The 18,150-nt window shown below is 47.2% G+C and overlaps 1 long non-coding RNA gene across 3 annotated transcripts in view; it reads left to right on the plus strand.

Annotated features, from left to right (window-relative positions):
• Positions 1 to 12,528: 12,528 nt before the first annotated feature.
• The window catches only part of LOC109552540 (uncharacterized), a 32,700-nt gene continuing 27,078 nt past the window's right edge, over positions 12,529 to 18,150 (plus strand). Inside the window, exons 1-2 of one of the 3 annotated variants that reach the window (XR_002179364.3) lie at positions 12,529 to 12,657; positions 17,889 to 18,067. This is a non-coding gene — a long non-coding RNA (uncharacterized lncRNA). Of the gene's footprint in view, positions 12,658 to 14,494; positions 14,660 to 14,999; positions 16,996 to 17,888; positions 18,068 to 18,150 lie in introns of those variants that run through there. The other 2 variants (XR_002179363.3, XR_012334483.1) reach the window with 2 other exon arrangements.

The raw sequence follows: 18,150 nt of genomic DNA on the forward strand, positions 1-18,150 counted from the left end.
CCCACAGCGCGCCGGGGACCGGCCTCTGGGGGGACAACTGCGGCTCCCGTGCGCTCGCAACAGCGCTCTGGAAACCTCTGCGGCCAACCTCGCGTGCTGCAGGAGGGCGCTTCCCTCTCCCCACTACCCGCGCCTGGGTTTGTACGCTTGACACATTTCCCCACGAACTGCGCTCCAAATCTGTTTTTTTCAGTTGGGGAGTGAGTTGCCGCTCCTCCGGAGGGGACGACATTGTAAGTACAGGACCGAGGAGCCCCCTCTCTGGCCCACCACCAACTGACTCTGGGCAAGGGTTTACCCAAAGCAGTTGAATAGACCATGAGGAGTGTCATTAATAAATAAAAATCCTTAAATGATTTAAAAAAAACACACCTCACTTTGCAATTCCCAGAAAAGCCCCACTACACCACCTCTATTCCCATGGATTCCTCACTACAGCACCTCTGCCCATTACCTGAGGCACCCAGAGACCCCAATGAAGCATTCTTGGAGGCCAGAAAGGATTCAATTCCCTTTATTTCACAGATAAGGAAACCGAGGCCCACAGAACTAAAGGGATGAGAAGTTATTTGTCAAATGCTCCAGGGAAGAGAGGACTGGGCACGCTGCTAAGAAAGGGCCAACCTGGTCTCCAGGGGAAATGGGACACTGAACTAACTTTCCCACCCCCTCGTCCTCACTCCCTACACCCACCTCCCTCTCACCTCAGCAGAAGAAAGCTCTGTGATTGCAGCAGATTTGATGGCTAGGAAGGGGAGAAAGATTTGGTGGGTGAGTTAGCTCCTGGGTAGTCCCCACACAGCCCACATACGCTGCTGGGAAACCGAGGCTCAGAGTTCAGTGGCCTGACTCATAACACAGCAAATAAATGGCGATGGCTGGAACATAGGCCTTTTGTCTCTCATCCAGAGCCCTCTGCTTGTTGCCCTCTCTGTTTCAGTGGCTCTAGAATGAGGGAAATGCCCTGCACCCCTCATTTCGAGGCAGTATACTGAGGCAGTATACTGATGAAAGACAATTCTGGAAACGTCCACTGGTGCTTCTGACAGATACAAAAGCAAGTGAGGTGCCCCGCTGTTCCACACCCCTAGCCCCACTTGCACCCCACCTTTGCTTCCTCCTTCACCTAAAACATTTGCAGTTTCTCCTTTTAAAAAATTGCAGAGAACAGAGTGTTAATCTGAACAGAAATCTACTAAGAAATAGAATCCAGGCTTGGAACAGCTACAATTACTGACATCTAGGGCTGTTCAGTGTCTGGAAATCTCTGCCCAGACATGCCCAGTCTATTTCCTCTAATGCAGCTGACCTCAGGAAAGACAGACCTCCTTCTCCTCTACTGCTGGGACAAGAGCCTGGGTAGGGGTAGGAGGGCACATTACCAGACCCCCTTGCCTACCTAATTTTGGAATCAGGCCAGGACTTCAGAAGGACCTCAAAAAGGCCAAGATCCCAGGACCAGCCCCCTTCTCCCCCAGTTCCACCCTCCCCAGTTCCACCCTCCCCACCTCCAACACACCCGTACCCACACCACCCAAAGGCTGGGTTGTCAAATGTCCAGCAGAAGACGGGCATATCCTCCAACTGCCTTGAATCCCCTTGGCTTTCAGACATTTCAGATAGACTTGACATTGTCTGTCTGTTTACTTTGGGAAAAAAATTTAATGAAGGCTTGTATTGAATTATTTAAAGTTTTGTGGTCCTGAGCTTCACAATGAAATAATTCTTTTTGTTGTTTTTGTTGGGAAGTGAATTTTTTTTTATAACTTCTAGCTCACCACCACCACCACAACAGAATTCAACAAATATTTATTAAGCACCTACTGAGTGTCTAGTACTGTTCAGCACTTAAAAAAAAAAGTTTCCAACCATACACTTGAATGTGTAGCCAGGTATGCTCTTAAAGGAGGACTTCTGCCCTGAAGAAGCAAAGAAGCAGGTTGTTAGAAGCCACATGCAAGATCTAACTCCCAAAACACACACACACACACACACACACACACACACACACACACACTAGATCCCAGGCCAGTCCCAAGGGATCTGCTGCAAATCACATATTCTGTTCAGAGGAACTCAGACCATGGTCTCCCTAGGGTCTCTGGGGGTCTCCTGTCTCCTACCACCCCACTCTTCTCTGAAAGCAGGAAGCCCCAAGGACAAAACAGCCACCAGCTTCTTCTATGCCAGGGCTCAACATGTTAGGACATGTTCCTGAGGGCCTGAATGCTAGTCAGGACCACAGCCTGCTGCCCGGGCCTGCTCCCAAGGAAGCAGGCAGCTTAGGGATGTAGGGAGACTCAGCCTGAGAGGCCGGAGGATCCAGGTCAGCCCCCATCCAGGAGGGACGTGATGACGGAAAGGAAAGGTAGAAGCCCTAGCCTGAAGAAGGAGGATGTGAGGAAGGCTCAATGGTGGCCACAGGAGCTGCCCAGAAAGCAGGGGGAAGTGCTGGGAACAATGTCACTGTTTTCTCAGAAAAGGCCTGCGGAGTCCCTAACAGGGGCTGTCAGCTTTCAGTGGAATTCACTTCCACACAGGCTCCCAAGAAGTGAGACCCCCAGAGAAGTGGCAGAACAGAGACATTATTATATTATTGAGCAGAAGTCCCGCTTGCTTTTTTTTAAAGGAAGAATGAGATTGGGAGCTCCCCCAACTCCACCCCCCGACCTTCTGGGGGTTTTACCCAGCCAGTACAAAGATCAGAATTGACCATACAGTGAGGTAGAAGAATTTGTGACAGAATTTGTGCCAAATACTTCCAGCTTCCCTGAGCTAGCAATTTCACCTTGTCTAAGCCTGAAATTTCACCATTAGAAATTCATTTCTATAGTATTAAGTTCTGTTCTTCATTAAATAAGATCATATAGGCAAAATGCTTAGCATAGTGCCTGGCACATAGAAATCAGCACGGCAAATGAGTGCCTGAATCCTGCAGAGGGTTCTGGGTGGCACAGCACAGTGTGAATGTGTTGATCATATCATTTAGGGACTAGAAGGTGGTGAGGGAATGTTGTGAACACAGGCCACCTGAGGAGTGAAGGGCTCCCTGTGCCTTTGCACATATTGTTCCTTCTTCTTGGAATGAGTATTCCTGACCAATATGCCCCACCTCCACTCCTTTCTCCACCCATTGAACTCCTACTGATCCTTCATGACCCGACCTATATGACCCCTTGGGGCAAGGCTTTCTCAGGGCTTCCTCTGGCTCCCAGAGCCCCTGGTAAGCAATACACTCCACTGTGCTTTACTGGCTTGCCTGGTTCATGTGCCTACTGCATCCTCTGAGATGGGAACCTAGAGAGGATGAGCCCATATTTTATTCATCTTTGTACCTTCAAGGCCTAGCAGCCTCAGCCTAATCTCAGTGAATATTTATGGAAGAGCCATTTTTGGCCTGCACTCTGAGGTTAGGCTTCAGTGCCTCTGCTTCTCAGCACTCTCTTTTATTTATTCATTCATCTGTTTACTCATGTATTCATTAAAAAATAATATAATTAACACTCACTGCTCAACCCAAGAATTAGAACATTACAAATCATTGATACCTTCCTGTGATTTCCTCTCCTATGCTGACCCTTCCTCCCCTACCCCAAAATAAACACTATCTTGCAGTGTACACTATTTTATGTTGAACTTTCTTTTGTTTTCAGTAGTTTTATCACATGTGACCAAGACAGTAATGCTCTTCCACTTTTCTACGTGCTCGCCTACATTTCCCAGCCCCTCCTTGTAGTTTAGACTGGGTAACGTGACTGGTTCTAGCCAATGAAATGTGAACATAAGTGACATTTTCCTCCTTGGAACTGAGGTCAAGTGAAATTCTCCAGCCTTTCTGTCCTCCCTGGCTGTGGCAAAAGTGAGGTCTCATGTCCCAGATGGTGCCACCTCACTATGGCAGATCCTCCCTCAGCCTAATTTCCCGAGTGGCTGTGTGGAGCCAAGCACCCCACCAACTTGTATGTGAGAAAGAAATCATCTTTTGTTATATGAAGTCAGTGAAATGTGAAGCTTCTTTGTTCCTGCAGCATAACCTACCTAAGATTTATCCATATGGCTATCGGTGATTGCGGTTTGTGCAAGTCTGTGGCACCCAATGAAGTACAGCTCTGGGCATTTGCACTCTCTTGACGTTGCCTCCCCTTGAATCTGTCTGGCTTATGACTCTTTTAGCCAATAGAATGGGTAATTCTGTGCCTGTTCTAGGTCTAACCCTTAATAAGGTCTAGCAACTTCTGCTTTTGCATTCTTGAGGAACTTGAGACACCACGTGAGAATTTTGATTACTCTGAGACCACCATGCTGAGAGAAGTCATGTGGAGGCCACATGCAAGATAACCAAGGCTACTCCCCCATGCACAATAGCTCCAAGTGATCTCCTAGCTGACCGCCAGCATCAACATGCCAACCACATGAGAGGACCATTTTAAAAGTTGATATTTCACCCTCAGTTAACCCTCCCCAGTTGAAGCCACATGGAGTAGAGACAAGCCATCCCCAATGAGCCCCTGCCTAAATTGTAGAATTGTGAGCAAATAAATGATCGTCGTTGCCACTATGATTTTTTTAAGTCTTTATTGAATTTTGTTACAATATTGCTTCTGTTTTACGTTTTTTGGTCTTTTGGCCGCAAGACATGTGGGATCCCAGCTCCCTGACCAGGCATTGAACCGCACCCCCTGCACTGGAAGGCGAAGTCTTAACCACTGGACCGCCAGGGAAGTCCCACCACTATGTTTTAACATGGCCTGTTATGCAGCAATAGATAATTAAAACAGGGCTCAATCATTTTCACTGTTATTTAACATCCAGTGATTCCCTTCTCCTGTAAATGGGCACTTTGGTTATTTCCAGTTTTCTATTATTATGCATAGGGCTGCTATAATTATTTTTTTTAAAGATTTTTTTGATGTGGACCATTTTTTTTTTAACATCTTTATTGGAGTATAATTGCTTTACAATGGTGTGTTAGTTTCTGCTTTTGGACCATTTTTTTAAAAGTATTTATTGAATTTGTTACTACACTGCTTCTGTTTTATGTTTTGGGTTTTTGGCCACAAGGCATGTGGGATCCCAGCTCCCCAACCAGGGATCGAACCCACACCCCCTGCATTGGAAGGGGAAGTCTTAACCACTGGACTGCCAGGGAAGTCCTAATTATTCTTATCCATGTCTTTGGGTCACACATGCAAGAGTTTCTCTTGGACATACACCTAGTAGTAGAATTGCCCCACAATCTTCCTGTCAGAAGAAAAATGATTGGTGAAGCACCTGCACTTGGCGTTTGGACCTGTCTGTGTCTTTCAGGATTACTGGGAAAAGTCTAAAGCACTGCACACATGTTTGGGATTATCATTGCTTGCATTTTTGTGGAAGAATAAAAAGGAATCCAAAGGAATGAAGCACTAATGGTGGAATTTCAGATATACTGGACACCTGTGGGTAGACATTTGGTGACAAGAGGAACTGCCCACAGACACTGAGTTCAGTCCTCTGAGCCAGCCTTCAAAGCGCCCAAGGCATCCCTCTCCCAGGATCTTTAGCTCAGAACAGCCTTCTGAATGATTCCCAAAAAGTAGGAATTATGCATTCTTTCACTTCTTTCTTTCCTAACAAATTATTTTTAAGCCCCTCCCAAGAAAAAGGCCCATCAAAGTTCTGAGGGTCTTGGGTTTGGATCCTCTGATTGCATAGCAGTGTGGAGTCTTAGAAAGTCATTTCAGGATTTCAGATCCATTATCTGACTCCTCTCCATCCTGGATGGGTGTTTTAGACTCATGTTACAGATGGTGGAATGGAGGCCCCAAGAGGTGCTGGCTTTGGCTGAGATGACACAGGCAGAGAGAGTCAGGGCAGAGCCAGGGCTCTGGCTGTGGCCCCACCCTCTCTGTTCCCCCTCCTATCAGCTGCTTGTCCTTATCTTTGCTCCCCTAGGATGGCACTGAGTGTCACACATAGTCAAGATGCCACCAGAGCCACTGTGGAATGCAACAGCTGCAAACCCAATCCCCAAATGCTGGTGGCCCGAAGTTCAGAGCTAAAGGGAGATTATGCCTCCCTCTCCCCACCCTCAGTGGTTTTTAACAACCCTGCACCTGCTGTGAGGAATGATTACCGACGTCTCCTTTTGGGTACATGCGAGCAGCTCAGTGCTGGACTTAGGAAGAAAAGTGGGAGTGTGTGTTAGAATGACACTAGCCATTGTAATAAATAAACTCTCAAATTACAGTGACAGCCCAATAGAAGTTTCTTTCTCACTCACATATGAATACAATTAAGGCGTTCTGGTTGGCAAGTAGCTGATCTCCATGTGATAATTCAGGGACTCAGGCCCTTTCCATCCTGTGGCTCCACCATGCCCTAAGGCATCAGGATCTCTGCTTCCAGCTGGAGGAAAGAGAAAGAACATCAAGAAGGTATATGCATTTCTTCACACCTGGTTCAGAAGTAACACGCATCATTTCCCACCCACATTCCATTGGTAAGAACTTGTCATGCGGTCCCACTTAGATCAAGGGTCTGTGTAGTCCCCGATGGGGGCACAAATGTGTGATAAGCTGCTAGCCATCTCTGCCACAGCAGAGGAGCGAGGCAGATGAGAACCCTTTCCTCTTCCCCCTCTTCCCACAAGAGAGTTTTTTCCTGCCGAGTTTCCGGACCTGGCTACGAGAAGAACAGTGCATGACCTCTGAGCTGCATGACCTTGGACCTCAATATCTTCATCTATAAAACGGGTACTTTCATATCCATGACCTTACAACCTTTGCTGAGAGGTTGGAAAAAAAACGAGGTAGACATGATGCTCCCCAGTTCCCAGAGGAGGAAACCAGGACACAAAGAGACAGTGTGACTTGTCTAAAGTCACACAGCAGGACCCAATTTCCCCCTTCTGGTACATAGGTTTGTTTTGTTTTGACTAGTCAACATCAAAGTCTGCTGAGAAGTCACTGGACTGAAATGCAGGAAAATCCCCTACTCAGCAAATCCATCTGAAAACCTCCTGGGGGCCTAGGAGGATTACTAAGAAAAAGCCTTTTATTGTCTGAAATGCAGGTATAGAGACCCTGACAGGTTCTTGGTGGGCTGTGTGGGACCCAGCCTGAACCTGGGGGGGCGGGGAGGGAGCCTGCTGTGGTGAGACTTCAGGGAAGGCCCAATCCTCCCTTATCACTTTGCAGATGCCTGAACTCCATCCTTTAGACCATTTTCCCTCCAGCTCAGGAATTCTCAACACAGGGAATGGGAGAAAGGGAACCCCCTTTTGAAAAATGTTCAGGTCCTACAAATACACAGACTCTTTCTAGAAGAAGACACAAGAAACAATGACAGTGGTTGCCTCTGGGAAGGGAAGCAGGTCCCCTGTGCCACCTACCTCCGTGGGCACCATTAGCACCATCTGAGTCTGTGTGGACAGCGCCCCCTGGAGTTGTGCTATGTACAACTCTGGGTGCAAGGTAGGCTTATTCCTTGTAATATATTTTAATAGTTAACTCCATTTAAAATAATAATTAACACAATTAAAAACCTATTCCAATTTCTGGCCCCATCTGGACCTACTGAATTAAAATTGTGTGAGAGTCAACCAGCTACACAAGTATACAGGTATTTTGAAAAATCTCCCTAATAACTGAAACCTCCCCACCCTCCAGCCTCACGGCTTTGGGAACCCTGATTTAATCTGTCCATGCACAGGGTCCCCTTTCTTACCTCTAGAAGTTCTCAGCAGACCGTTCCTTCTGGTTGAGAATGAGAGAACCAAGAATAGATTCTGTCACTAAATGGGAATGGGGGAAGGGAGAAGGGGCAGGTGAGGTGGGAGCTCCAGGCTTAGTGCGCAGGCCAGCTTTACCTTCTGGGCAGTTGGGTCACCCGCACCCCTGCAGCTCTGAACCACCCCTCCTATTCCAACGCCCCCCCACCTCCACCCCCCCACCCCACCCGCCCCAGTGTAACACATCAGCATCTTTGGCCAGCACAGCTCAGGCTCGGCCTTGCCCGGGCTTGCCTTTGGTTGCATCATCCTCTGGCCTTGCCCGGTGCAAGCCTCCCACTCACCGCTGGATAAAACCAGCTAATTATATCACGGGAGACCCAAGGCGGGAGCATGTGGGCATTTTCAGCTGACCCAGCCTGTTTCTACTTGCTTTGCATGATTGTTCTTGGTGTTTCAAAATAATAATAACAACTACCAACCAGGGAAAAACTGGCCTGGGGCTGTGGAGCATGCTGCTGAAGCAAGAGCAAGGGTCCACCTGCTGCTCCAGGAAAGACCTACCCAGCACTCAGCTCAGAAAATGAAAAACAAGTCTCTTGACTCCCAAATCAGGGCTCAACAGACAAGCAGCTCTGAGAACAGGATACACTGGAATCAGCAGAATCAGGAATACAAATATTGCTTTGATAGCATCAATAACAGCAGCAAGGTAATTTATTTTTTCAAAATTTTAAAAAATTCTATTTGTAGTTTAGTCAAAAGTAGAGAGAGTTTTGTTTTCCCATAATTTCCTGTATTTATTTTTGGAGGAGATAACACAGTCAAAAGATACAAAATGATATGCAGTGAAAACTCCCTCCTATCCCTGCCCTCCCGCCTTCCATTTCCTTCCCAGAGGCTGTGGCTGGTTGCTTGTGCCTCCTTCCAGAGATAGTCTATGATCAGCCAGATCCACAGTCCTTCATCCAAAACATGTGGGGACAAATGGGTTTCAGAATGCAGAACTTTTCAAATTTTAGACAAGTAATGAGGTGCATGTACCATGTATTTTGCAACATCTTCCCTCCATCAAGGCTCTGTATAGGATGACCCTTGGTCTGAGTTTTAACTTTTTTTTTTTTTTTTTTTTTGCCGTATGCGGGCCTCTCACTGCTGTGGCCTCTCCCATTGTGGAGCACAGGCTCCGGACGCGTAGGTTCAGCGGCCATGGCTCATGGGCCCAGCCACTCCGCAGCATGTGGGATCCTCCTGGACCGGGTCACGAACCTGTGTCCCCTGCATCAGCAGGCGGACTCTCAACCACTGCACCACCAGGGAAGCCCTGAGTGTTAACATTTTAAGTTCCACATCCAAGTAACCTCTCAACTGCAGGCAAACAGGATGATGGGTCACCCTAAGTCTGGAGTGTAAGGTATTCACACTATCGGGGGTGGGGGGGTTAGCAGAGGAGGAGTCAGATCTTCATTCCTAATGCTTATTTGTGACTGCAAGTTTAAGTCCAAGCCTGCTCAGAAGTTGAGGGAGAGACAAGAAGACCTGATGAGGTCTCCCAGACCTCCTGCACCTGTCCGACCACTTAGATCATGCAAAGTCATTCACATTAAGCATGGTTTACCAAGGAAGAAAACAACTTACATTCAGACCTACTGTATTAGGGTTCTCCAGAGAAATATAACACATCTCTCTCTCTCTCTCTCTTCCTCTCTCTCTAATATACATATGTATATATGTAGAGAGAGAGAGACAGACAGAGGGACAGAAATTTATGTAAAGAATTGGCTCACTTGGTTGTGCAGGCTGGCAAGTCCATAATCTGTAAGGCAGACTGGCTGAATGGCAATTTCAACAGGAACTGATGTTGCAGTCTTGAGTCTGAAGGCAGCCTAGTGGCAGAATCCTTCTTCCTGGTGGTGGTAGGAGTGAGAAGATGGACCTCAGTCTTTTCTCTTAGGCCTTCAACTGATTGGATGAGGCTCAATCACATTATGCTAATCGAACCAAATTATGTTAATCAGCTTTATTCAGTGTCTATTGATGTAAATGTTAATCACATCTAAAAAATACCTTCACAGCAACATCTAGACTGGTGTTTGACCAAACAACTGGGCACCAAGTTGACACAAAACCTTCACACCTGTTTAACATCCCAACTCTTCAGCTGTGAGTGTTTGTCAGGGATGCGACATGGAAGTCCCCACCTTCCCAGAACTAACAGTCACAGAGGTAAAGCTGGGGTACACAAAACCATCACGAAGAGTATGAAGAAATGTCTTGGGCTTCCCTGGTGGCGCAGTGGTTGAGAGTCCGCCTGCCGATGCAGGGGACGCGGGTTCGTGCCCTAGTCCGGGAAGATCCCACATGCTGCGGAGCGGCTGGGCCCGTGAGCCATGGCCGCTGAGCCTGCGCGTCCGGAGCCTGTGCTCCGCAACGGGAGAGGCCACGGCAGTGGGAGGCCCGCGTACCGCAAAAAAAAAAAGGCCTTCCAGTTTGTCCTGTCTGCCAAGGGCTTTGCTCCACCCCAGAACTAAGCCATTTTTCTGCTGGTTTTCCTTGAGAACAAAACAGAACCAGAGTATATTCATTCACTCACTCACTTTTTCGTTTTTTCATTCATTCATTCATGATCTTACCAGTCCAAATGGTGATGGGTAGAGGCTATGCCTGCAAAAGGAGACACAAAATACTATGCACCAATAACAAAGGAGAACAGGCTCACATAGGTAAAAGTCCTACCCAGATAGGTTTCTGTGACCAGGTCCAGTTAAAGAAAGGGGTTAGATTTCAGCAGATGGGGACTTGGAAGTCTGAGTTAGGAACCCCCTTCCTAAAACCAAGGGAGGATCCAGGTGGCGCTTAAGTTTATGTGATGATAGAAGTCCTCTATAAGAAAAGAAGACACAATTATAAATATAGTATTGCCAGAGCACTTCCCACACAAATGAAAGTCCTGGAAGCCTGCCTTCATTAGCTCACCATAAATCCACGCTGTGTGTAGCTAAACAAGGATCAGGGAGGTGGTAGTGTATGTGCAAGGAGTGGTACCTGGCCTACAGTTTTAAAACTTAAAGGACCAGAATAACCTGGGCTAGAGGACAACACAGGAAAGGCAAGAGAGAGTGGATGGAACCATCTTGCAGGGCCCGGATCAGCCTGTCTCATGCGTGCTGGGGCCCCACCCCCACCCCACTGGCTGTACAGAGGGTGCTCTGGTTGATGGTGCTCTAATCCCTGCCTCCCCCAGTATTAATAATAATGGTAATAATAGTAATAATTAGTATTAAGGAGGCTCACACTTATTGAGCGCTTCCTATGTGCCAGGTACTGTTCTAAGTACTTTGTCCATAGTCACTTGGTGAGTTTTCATAACAGCTCTATGAATGAGATACCATTACTTTCATCCCCATTTTAAAGAATAGGAAACTGGGGGCTTCCCTGGTGGCGCAGTGGTTGAGAGTCCGCCTGCTGATGTAGGGGACACGGGCTCGTGCCCCGGTCCGGGAAGATCCCACATGCCGCGGAGTGGTTGGGCCCGTGAGCCATGGCCGCTGAGCCTGCGCGTCCGGAGCCTGTGCTGCGCAACGGGAGAGGCCACAACAGTGAGAGGCCCGCGTACCGCAAAAAAAAAAAAAAAAAAAAAATTAGGAAACTGAAGTAGAGATAGAGATTAAATCATTTGCCCAAGCCAGACAGCGACAGAACAAGGATTTGAACCCAGGCAAGCTGGCTCCAGAGGTAAATCTTTTAACCACTAATAACAATAACAGCTAACACTTAGGTCGTGATTACCCTGTGCCAGCTGCTCCTCTAAGTGGTCACATGTATCAGCTCAACTGATCCTTACAGGTGCTATTATTATCCCCATTTTACAGATGAGGCAACCAAAACACAGAAAGGTCAAGCCACTTGCCTAGGTCCCACAGCTAGGAGGCTGCAAAAGAGGGACTTGAACCCAGGCAGCCTGGTTCCAGTGGCCACATTCTTGTGCACTGAACTGTACCCCTGTGCCATGACTGGATTTAAGGGTAATCTGAAAGCAATGGCCGTGGCTTACTTTTCTCTTCATCATGTGTGGTGCCAGCACTGCAGAATTTAATAAGAACTCAATAAACAGTCAATGAACGTTTCTCTAAAAGAACCCTTCCTGATAATGCACAAAAATCACATTTCAAGTTTATTGTAGAAAATCTGGAAAATACAGAAAGGCTCCAAGAAGAAATGCAAGTCATTCTCACTACAGCAGAGATAACTAGAGCTAACATTTTGGTGTCTTTCCAGCCAGTGTTACAAAATAGGGATCCCACTGTATGTCCTGTCTTGTAACCTCCTTTTTTCTCACTTATCAATACATCACAAACATTTTCCCACATCTTTACATTTTCTTCTGCAACTTCCACAGAGGAATAATTTGTGAATGCTCAAGTGACCTGCTCAGGGTGCCACCAGCAATGAACCAGAATGTCCCCCACAAACAGCCCCCTCCCCAGGGGCCTCCTCATAAACAGCCCTCTCCCACCAATCTCTCCACCCCCATATATGCCCACCCTATACACTCGGCCCTCTTCTACTTCCTGTCATCTCTAGAAAGCTCATGGCATTCCCTTTGCCTTCCTTCTTAGACTCAGGGTCTCCTCCTGCACTCCTGCCAAGGGTGTGTCCCCATCCTTTTCAACATCCCGTACGTCTGTTGTCCTGTTTTCCCCTCTCCAGGTCACTCTGCACCCTTCTCACACCCTCCCTCAGCCACGATCAAACTTTTGTCATCCTGCGCCCCATTCCCACAGGACTTGCTAGAGACAATCCAGTTTCATCCGCAAGCCGGCATTAGGCAATGTCTGTTGCAACGCACTTTGTGACAGAGGAGACAACGCCAGCTAAGGTGCTGAGGCTGTAGCGTGGAAGTCTCTCCCAGGGATACAGATGCATTTTGAACAAGGGCCATCAAGGTACAATGCCTTTACCTAAAAGGGGTCTCTCCTGGTGTGATTTCAAGCTACCAGACAGGGCCTATGAGAGCTATTTTGATGCAAGGATCTCTTTTGATGTACTTTAAATCCCAGCAGGGAGGCAGAGGCCTAATCCACCCTGAGGGTGGGGCAGCCAGGGCATCTTGCCCTAATGGGAGGGAATGAAAGACTTTTGAAGGCAGTGGCTCAAGACAGGTGGCTTCTTGATTCTAGCCGCTGTGCATCAGCCAGGATGGGGGGAGGGAGGACTGCGCAGACAGCCCGCAGGAAGGGGGAAGCCTGGGTGGGGTGAACACGGAGATGGGACTTCTTCCAAACTTGCTCTGCCTGACCTGTACTGTGTGACCTCAAGCAGGTGCCTGTGCTTTTCAGCATCATTGTCATAATAGCACCTACACTACCTACCTCACAGGTTTTTGTAAGGATCTAATGAGGTAAGTTGAGTAAAAGTGCTTTGCCAAGGGTAAAACCCCAAAGTTAGGTGTGGTTAGGACTCTGCCTCTTTCCTTTTTTTGGAAGGTGCTGATAGTAACTTTGTTTTTTAGGGCATTTCCTCCCTAGCTGCACTCTTTCTATAGACAAAGGGTGGTGGTGGATGTGGATGGGAGCCACTCCTGAGGGTCTCCTTAGCTCTGGGCCACTCCGGCCCCCTATCTCTTTGCCCCCAGAGCAGCTTGCTTTTATCACTGGTATTAACTGAGGGTCCTGGCCTGATTCATTTGAACAGTGTGTGGGGTGACTACCATTCTGGATTCCCCCAAATGGAAGCGTTTCCTGGGACTTAGGACTTTCAATGTTAAAATCAGACAAGTCTCAAGTACACAGAGATGGCTGGGCACCACAGGTGTCCCTGGGGGTTCAGTGGGTCAGGTGTGGGTGTGATTTTTGTCTGGTGTGGCATATACACATGTCCAGCGTGCTGAGGTGTGGGTACGTGTGATTATTCATGTTTGTGCACAGTGGGTGTAGCATGGGTCTGTTGATACATTGGGGTTTTTTGTGTTGGGAATATGTTGCTGAGTGTGTAATGATGTGATATACGCATGTGTCTGTAGGATGCGCAGGGCTTCTTCAGCATGCCGTATTTAGTGTGGTATGGGTAATATAAGCATGTGGGCGATGAATGCGTGTTCTTTACAGCAGGGGTTTAAGTGTATATTTTGTGTCTGGTGTAGTGTGTAATGTATGCATGTCATGTGGGTGAGGGGGGCCAGTGCGTTGTGGTGTGTGTGTGTGAAGTCGACCTCCATGTGGTGGTGTGTACAACTCAAAATACATGGTGTTTGTAGTCTGCGCATGTGAAGTGGTACGCTGTGTGTTGTGTGTCCTATGTTTTTGGTGTGTCATGGGATGCACGCATGTCTTTGGTAAGCAGAGCGAAGGCTGGGTGTATGTTGGGAGTTCTGCACTCCGTGTGGAGGTTGAGACGTGCCGTCTGTGTGCAGATGCACTGCGTTGTGTTCTGCATATGCTCCCAGCACCGTGCCGCGTGGGCTCTGCTCCGCTGGGGAGGTGTGTGCCCTGTGTGGGCCCAAAGCAGAGGGTGTGGTCGTGTGCGGAGGTGTGGGCTAGTGTATGCATGCCGGCTGTGCGGTGTCCACGTGTAGATGCTGCTCCTATGGGATGGGCTGTAGGAGGTGGCTGGAGAGCACAGGCACTGTGGACTCCTCCGCTATGGGGCAGGGCCTAGGGCGCCGCCGCCTCAATGCGCTGGCGCCGGATCTCTTGTCCCGTGACCCGCCTGCGGGCCCTTCTGGGAAGCGGGGCCACGCCCACCGCGGAGGCCGCCGGGAAGCGGCTGAGGCAGAGGCGTGTGCGGTGGCGGCGTCTTTTTCCTCCCTTGCTGCGCTCTGTAAGAGCCGCTCGGTGTTTAAATTGTCCTACTTAATGGCTCCTGTCGAGTGCCGTGCCTCGCAAGTGTATTTTATCGTTTAATCCTCACGGCCAGCCCCTGAGGGGCCTTCTAATCCCCCCCACACAGGTGAGTTACCTCAGGTTCCGAGAGGTGTAGGAGTCCGCCCGGCTAGGGCCCCTAACTCCCCAGCTTGCTGCAGTAATTTATGACGAGGGAAAAGTCCACGGGAAATGGAATTCCCCAAATAGCGTGACCGAGTTTCCCCCAAAACCTGTCGAAAGGTGCTTGCCAAAAATCTCTCCTCAGACCTTTCTGAGTTTCTCGCCCTTGATGGAAAGGGAGGGAATCACGGTTCAGTGCTATGAAAACAAGGTTGAAAGAATGAAGATGTTAGATAAGCTTGTATGGTGTAATGATACTTCCCAGAGGGTGTGTAATCGAATAATGAAGAAGCTGGTTGTCCAAAATTATATTTAACACCCGTCGTGGAGTGAAGGATTACCATCTCTTTTTAAGCTCCATATGGTCGTTCTTCAGATTTGCTTCTGGTGGCATCTAACTCCTCCTCCTCTCCTTCCTTCTTCCATCTTGCTTCATTCCTTCCTCTTTCTTTCTTCTGCCATATTTTCCTCTGTATTTGATCCCTTAGGCTGAATCATATGAAATCGCCTTCTATGTAGATCAAAACTAGTGTTGGCGATTTCATATGTTCAACCTAATACACTTTGGAAAGCTCTTTTATATTTTGCAAAATTCAGGGGAATTGTTTATGTTTGATTAGAGTTGCAGATGTCCTGAGATTCTCACTGATTGGAGGAGCTTGCGCTTATGTATTATGGCTAGAGGGGTGGCATATGGTGTGCTGGAGCCGGCTTGTACTGGCTCTCCACGTGACTTAAATATTCCAAAATTTTTGCAAGTCAGTTGTTAAACCATTGGTAGCTTGAAATTGGCCATGGAGGGAGAATTTACACCATGAAAATTGGCTTCCCTCCTTGCGCCCTCCTGGGATCCAGTTTACCAGGACACTATTAGTTGTTTGATTTATCTTAGGCCAAGTGAAGTCACAGTGAAATCAGTTCAGAGCCACATAGATCCCCAAACAGAAATCGAGACTGAGGGAAGAGTGGAATGGATGCTGGGGAGGCAACCAACAAGCTCAGTGGTTGTGGGAGAAAACACTGAAAACTGGGGGATGTGTTATCATGGTTCATAGTTGTAGTTCACTTTAGTTAATATTAGTCAAGCATTTATCAGTACTGTTTGAAGTACTTTATATGTGTTAACTCATTTAATCCCCACAACAACCTTATGAGGTAGATGTCATTGCTATCTCCATTTTGCAAATGGAGGAACTGAGGCTTGGAGAGGCTGAATAAGTTGGCCAAGGTTATACAGATAGTAAGTGGTAGAGTTTGGCTTTGACCTCAGTTTGGCTTTAACTCAAGGACACATGCTCTTAACTACACTGCCTGTATTACATACGTTAGGTTATACTGCAGTAATAACCCACAAATTTCAGTGTCTTACAATAACAAAGGTTTATTCTTGCTCACATTACATGTTAGCTATGCGTCAAATATGGTTCTGCTTCACACATCTTATTCTGGAACCCAGGCTGAAGGAGCAGCTCCTATCTTGGCCTTTCCCCCAGAGAAAAAAACAATTCTAGTACCGTGTGATGATTCTTAAGATTCAAGTAATGTGTGACATACTTCTCATCACATTCCATTGGTCAAAGCACATCACGTGGCCAAGCTTGACTCAAGGAGGGCTGAGAAATAGATTCCGCCTCTCCCCAGGCACTGCAAGTCACATGGCAACCTGCTGGGTAGTGAATAACAGGGAACTGTTTTAGGTTATGTTCCCAGAAGCAGACCCTGAGTCAAGGATTTGTGGGTTAAGTGATCTATTAAGGAAGTGTTCTGGGAGAATCTGGAAAAGGAATGGAGGAGCAGGACAGGAAAGGAGACAAAGCTAAGTAAGGGTATAATTTCAGGCCAAGTCCTGGTCTGAGCCTTATCCAGAGGGGGTTCTGGGTACAAATTATACCTCAGAGTTCATCCCAACTCAAGGCAAGGGAGCTGGGCTTTCATATTTCCAGAGCTGTCAGTCATCGGTTAAGGACTGTTCTAAGGATACTTCTGGCTTTCTGAATGTGGGTGAAGCAGTTCCAGCAGCCCTGGACCAACCCTTCAAAAAGAATCACAGGTGCATGGCTCTTGGAAACAAAATCACCCAGAAATCAGGAAAGGGAACAGAACCTGAAAAGAGATCTGAGAAAATTTGGACCGAGCACCAGTAGTGTACACTAAAGGAACAGTAATGCCATCTACCACACTGCCTCTATTTTTTACTGTTTTATTTCTATATCAAAGGTATGACATTATTTCTCCTATAGTTAATGGCATGTCTTTGATGTCAGGAAGAGGAACCCCAGTTTGCTCCTCTTGGAACAACAGGTAATGGGGAGTCATTACAGGTTTTTCAGTAACCCAGTGTAGTATTTGCTGAGCACATGTGTCTAACACTGAAATCTTTCCAGAGTGAAGAAAGATGTGTGCAATACTGCTATGCAGTTCTGGCAGTAACCCAGAGTTAGTGCAGCCTCCACAGGTTAAGGGCACAGTCCCCAGTAAGACTGCCCTACTCTACCTACACCAGCTGCAAGCTCAAGGGTCCCCAGGCCATGCTCACTTCTGACCAATCGGCTGCAAATTCAGGGTGCCCATGACCCCCTCAGGTTCCATAATTTGCTAGGATTATTTATAGAACTTAGGAAAGTGCTATACTTTATGATTATGGTTTTATTATAAAGGATACAACTCAGAGTCAGCCAAATAAAGAGACATATAGGATGAGGTCTGGGAGGATACCAAACATGGACCTTCCCTGCCCCTTCTCTGTGGAATCTGGATGTATCATCTTCCCAGGACACCAATACATTCACCAACCAGGAGGCTCACCCAAGCTTCGAGTGTCCAGAGTTTTTATTGGGATTTCATTATATATGCATGATTGACTGAACTCAATCTCCAGCCCACCTTCTCTTCCAGGAGGAAGTTGAGCTGATATCACATGGCTCAAATCCCCAACCCTCTAATCACATTATTGGTCTTTCTGTTGTGACCAGCCCCAATCCTGAGTCACTCATTAACATAAACTCAGGTTTGGTCTGAGGGCCCTACCACCATGCTTAACATAGACACCCCTATCACTCAGGAAAATCAGGAAGGGTTCAGAAGCTCCCTCCCCAGAACCTAGGAAAAAGACCAAAATCTTTATTATGCAACATGTATCATCAGATTGAAGAATAATACTGAACTCTGAGCAGAATTTTTCTTTAATTCCACAGGCAGACATATGTGTAAGAGCAAATACAGTACACAAAAGACAAAGAAAAACTATCCCATCCTAAATGCAACCAGGGAAGTAAAACAGATGACCTACAAAGGAGCTAAGAGTAACAGCAGACTTATCTGGCACAGCATTAGAGGCTAGGAGATAATGGAATATCTCCAAGAGAACTATAAGGTAGGTTGCTCTTTCTTATTGAAAAGTAAAACATAAAATAATTATAGGATACTATAGTGATATTTATTTGTCATCACAAAAGA

This window comes from Tursiops truncatus, chromosome 10, assembly GCF_011762595.2.
Source record: "Tursiops truncatus isolate mTurTru1 chromosome 10, mTurTru1.mat.Y, whole genome shotgun sequence".
Classification (NCBI taxonomy): domain Eukaryota; kingdom Metazoa; phylum Chordata; class Mammalia; order Artiodactyla; family Delphinidae; genus Tursiops; species Tursiops truncatus.